Consider the following 5,381-nt stretch of genomic DNA (forward strand, 5'->3'; position numbering starts at 1 on the left):
AGTCCAAAGAATATGTGCTTCAGAATTGCCTTTTGTTTAGGGGCTCAGCCTTTTGTTGTATTAAGGCCTTCAACTGCTTAGATGAGGCCCACTCACATTATGGAGAGCAATCCGCTTTACTCAAAGTCCAGTGATTTAAATGTCAATTTCACCCAGAAAACACTTTCACTAAAACATCCAGAATAATGTTGGATCAAATATCTGGGCACTGTATCCAAGACAAGTTGATTGACACAGAAAATTAACCATTAACGGTGTGGTGACTTAAAAAAAAAAGAAAGAAAGAAAAAGAATTGTTCTTGCTAATTACTTTAAAATTTCTGAAGGCTAGCGTTCCTAAGTATACTTCCTAGTATACTGAGTTTGGGGAAATATGTGTGTGTGTAGGTAGGAGAATCTAGAAGACTCAGAATCTCTCGTCTGTCCTCCCCTCCACCCCAGGAATTGTGCTTGGATACCTGGGTATAAGAATACAACCACATGAACCTGAGAGAGAAGAGTTAGTGCCTAAAGTGTTCAGCTAAGTGATGAGGGGGACCTCTCGGGGATTTAGCACTTGATGCTGAGAGAATCCAGAGAAAGAGGCTGAAGGTCATTGGAGCTGCTGCAGAAAACTGACATCCTTGCCAAAACCATCAGAAATCAAGGGCATCAGATCAAATCCAATCTAGAACATCAGAAATCAAGGACATCAGATCAAATCGAATCTAGAACACAGACACCTGTTGTTCACTCACCAGCACCAAGTTGAAAACGTAGCCAACAATGGATGCTGCCAGCAACAGGGCCTTAAGGGAAAAGGACACTCACAGTGGGAGTCAGCCAAGGAAGGACTTCAAACCACAACCCACATACATTCCTAGGTACAACCTTCCACCAACACACAGGCCCTATCTCAAAAGGAAAAATAATCTTGAATGTGATAAAATCTTTTCTAAATGGTATTCAGTTTCCTTTCATTTTAAGATTTGGCACCATCTCTGAAAATTAAGGTTCCCAAGCTAGTCTGAGATGAGCTGTTAAGATGTGTTGCCTGTGAAATTTTGTTCTAGAAGTATATTTAATTACAGGAAAAATATTTATAGTTTATTGTTTGATAAAACAGTATAAAATTGTGTTTGTGATAGGGCTTTATTTTTTCTATTATTAAAATAATATTGTTCCATTTCTTTGTGCCCACGTGTACCCATAATTTAGCTATTAGTTATTAGCTATTATTGAGAACATTGGAAACCAAGAAAGGGGTTAGGAGAGGATATAAGGGATAAAAACTTGCCTGTCAGTTACAGTGAACATTATTCTGATCAGCGGCACACTAAAAGCCCCGACTTACGCATCATGCAAGCTACCCCCATAACAAAACCATTATTACCTCCTTAATATTTTGAAATTAAAAAGTAATGCTGTAAGGTTTATATAATATCTAGCATAAATGTAATACATAAAATAATATAAAGTGTGCCCAAATAAGCTGCAAAGCGTGCATAAAAACCTAGCAATGCTTGTTTATAGGTCTCAACTGTGGTTGATTTTTATATTCCATTTTTGGTTTATCTGTATTTTCTAGATTTCCCATATCAACAACTTTTACATTGGCAATAGAGGAAAACAATAAGTAGAAAATTATTATCTCCCACACATGCTTGAATGGAATTAGTAAATTGATATTCAACTTTTATATTACATCCCTTTTGAGTCTGTTATGTATAAATGTCTTTGAATTGAATTCCTATTTGTGAAAGGATAAAATCTATTCTTTAGTTATGATCAACTATTTTCTAAAAACATGTATTGATGATGAATAAACTAAAGCACCTATATTTCGCAGAAGGAAATGACAAAAAGCAGCAATTTTCAAGTTCTATTTTTTTATAGGTTCAGATTCACCTGTCTCAGAAACCACGCATGTGCTCACGGCGGGCTGGCTTTGGCTTGCAAGGAGCTAGGTTTGAAGATGACTGAATTGTAATTTTTAAAAAGGATTTTGTTTATGCCTAAAATTGCCTCCCATTTTTTCCAGCACTATTTTTAAGCTGTTCAGATCTGTGATGGAGTATACCTTCATGTATGTTTTATTTTCATTGCCGTTTCCTTTATTAATGGATATTGCATCTTTTTTTTCCATTTTATCTTAAGCTTCTGTTAAGGACACAGCTGTATGATCTATTGTCCCCAGGAATGACTTCAAATTTTCTCATTATTGCCAGACATTAAGTTGCCAAGATATGATTTACTTTAGTAAGTGCCTTTTATGTCATTTACATTGGAGAGTTTTTGTGACTGTTATTTAAATTTCATTTCCCTGACAATCTGTCTCAGTGTTAAAAAACAAAGGAGAGACTCTGTGTTGGAGATACCTAAAACATTAGCTAACTGCTGCTGCCTCATTAGGCAGACACCAGCACGACAGACCACACACCACGTGAAACCAGGGCAGCCACCTAGAAAAGAGGAGGCGAGGGCCCTCTTTGGCACTGCCTTTCCAAATGTGTTCCTATCAGCTGCACACATTTCCAAATACATGGAAGCAAAGAGCAGACCAGAGAAGTGGAAAATTGGAAGACGGAAAAATCCCCTCAGGCAAAGATTTAAAGTTAATTTCAAAGAATGTTGAGGTGGAGAGTGCTTGCTGGAGTTCGATAAAGGTAAAAAGTACAATGCAAGGCTTCTGTTCCCATGCTGGGGACTATGTTGCATTGGCTGATAAGAAAACTGTGTAAACAAATTTAAAGCAACCATGAAGGAGTTCAGTTGTGCTGAGGACTTGCTATAAGCAAGGCTCTGAAAAATGTCACTGTTACCTTTCCAAGAGAGTCATGTTTTACATTTGTACCCAGTACAATATTTGGAGTAAAATAATAAGGTAGCTAAAAATGGTCTCATTTAAATTGTTGCTCCATTGGGGTGGCAAAATATTCCTATGTTTTTTATCAAATGCATTTTATATAATGCAAAAGTGAATCATTTAAAATGATGAGCTAAAACAAATGTTTCAGGGACACAAAATAATAACACAACTTGTATGTAAGTATTAGTTTAAAAGTTAATAGGATAATTTAATAGTCATATTTTATTGGTTGATGATGTCTAAGGCCATTATTTTTATTCCTTTGATTTATAGTATGCACTTACCTTTAAGGCCTCCAGGCTGATGTAAATTGCAGAATCCTAAATGATTTAAACAATGGTATAACTAACAATGGCGCTTAAGGATCCTGTTAGCACTACAACATCACTGTTAGTCATATCAGCCCACCTTAGATTTATTATATCAGAATTATTTGAATTATCCTTGCCATCATATTCGAAAATCCTTGCCATCATATATATTCTTATTCTATAGTATTAATCCAAAAAATCATTTTTTGTAAAGGCTAAAAATTTTATTTTATGTTTTCTGGAAAGAGTACTAACAGTAATTTTACAGCTGGTCTCAGTTATTTTGCCTCTAATGACATCATCCTCAGAAATTGCCTTTATTTGAAACCAAATTTAGAGCTCAAAGTAGTATGAGTTCTAAATTGCACTTTACATATCAACTACCTTACAGAGGTACAGAGGATTTCTTTTGTACAGAGGATTTAAATCAAGGCATAAAGAGTTTTAATAATTTTTTTCCAGTATCAAATTCTTAATGGCATAGCAAGGTTCAAGCCCAAGCTCTCCTGCTTAGTTATAAAACAAAGAGGAAATTCTTTTCTTTTTATCACTGATTATTTCAGGTTTATACAACGTGTTTCATTCTTACATTTTAAACAAATAATAATAACTATAAAGTATTCATTGGTGTTGCCCATGGCATGAATTCTCAATTGCCAAACACCACAATATTTGTAAACATTTATTTTTAAACCAAAATTTTCAATATTTTTCAGGGTTTTTCTCCTTTTCTGTTGGGCTCCATTAATGGTTGGAAAAAAGAGACCAATAGAGGAAAAAAAAAAATAAGAAAAAGCAGAAAATCAAGGAAGTTTCCTAAAGCTGGCAATGGACAAAGTTTAAGTAATTAAGATATTCTGCAGTTAAAATAGGCAGATGTCCTGGTAGGTGACATGATTCAGCAGCAGAGTTCCATAAAGCTGTTACTGGGAGGAAGATCCCTTCAAAACTACTGCAACCTCAGCCAAATGGTATTCAGAAGTTTGTGCTTGGTCTTTGAAATGATATGGAACAATCTCTCATTTGAATAGGAAATTAAAACGAGCTACTGGGATCCACTGAATAAACCCTGACACTAAAATCTGTAGTATGGACCTCTTTGGAGCAGGAACAAGATGGAGAAGTAAGAAATCGATCCTGCTGCTAAGACTGATACCTTCCTAAAGAAACATCAACAGTTTTCCAATGGACCAGGAAGAAGGGGAGAGAAATTGCTTTTCTAACAGAATCAGACGCCAGGCCCTATCACTGCCGCAAGTTACTAATAATTATTTCTTCAGAATGATTGCTGCTTTCTTACTAACGACATAACTAGCACTGTTCATTTCTCCTACCTCTTACATGAAGATTGTTGAACTACCCAACTGCAGAACTGTTCTACTTCTTTTTTTTTTTTTTTCTGTCCAACTTGCATATTTATTGACATTAGGAGACCCTACACCAGGAAGCCGCGCCCACAGAGTCCCAGGTCCCTGAAGCAGGATCCTCCCTGCCCGGTTTCTGCAATAAACTCTTAGGCTTTAGCAGTCGTCTGAGCTGCCCCCAAGGCTGTGAGCTGCTGAATCTTCTGGCTCATCATTTCCATGACAGCCTGTTTCATGGCATGTTTCTCCTGGAGAGCTGGCTGGTTTTCTCCATCTGCTTAGTAAGGAAGTCTATCTTCCTCTTGCAGAAGTCCTTGGCATCCTCAACTGTCTTCTCCACGTAGTAGCCAGTTCCCACATCAATGAGCACATGTTCCACATCATGTAGCTTCCCAGGGACATATAGAACTTGTCAGTGGGACGAGTAATTCTTTCCCTTCGTTGCTCTTGTTCAGCACGTTCAGACAATCCTTGGCTTCCACATACTTGGTCTGTACCACTTTGAGCTGGGCGATGGACGTGGACAAGAACTCCACTTCCTGGTCCAGCTGATTCTGAAGCATTTCTAGTTGCGGCAGATTCAGCTCAGTGATCCACTGCGCCATGTTGGGAAACTGTTCTACTTCTTGAATGTAACTGTCTCTAAAAGTGGGCCCCCACTTCTGTGTTCCTCTTGGAATCAGCCAGTGCAAGACAAACCCTATAAAGGATCCCACCCCATTTATTTTTCTAGATTGCCCCTAAGGTAGCTCTTCCACCCTCATTTGTACTGTTCCTGGTAATCTGTGGTCAATGGGCTTTAACAAAGAAGAGGCCAGTTCTTTGATGGAACACAGTTGGACCAATATGATTTGCTTC

The 5,381-nt window shown here is 37.4% G+C and overlaps 1 pseudogene; it reads right to left on the minus strand.

Annotated features, from left to right (window-relative positions):
• Positions 1–4,670: 4,670 nt before the first annotated feature.
• On the minus strand, positions 4,671–5,128 carry LOC128568042 (prefoldin subunit 5-like; annotated as a pseudogene).
• Between the last annotated feature and the right edge of the window lie 253 nt (positions 5,129–5,381).

This window comes from Nycticebus coucang, chromosome 16 (assembly GCF_027406575.1).
Source record: "Nycticebus coucang isolate mNycCou1 chromosome 16, mNycCou1.pri, whole genome shotgun sequence".
NCBI classification, from domain to species: domain Eukaryota; kingdom Metazoa; phylum Chordata; class Mammalia; order Primates; family Lorisidae; genus Nycticebus; species Nycticebus coucang.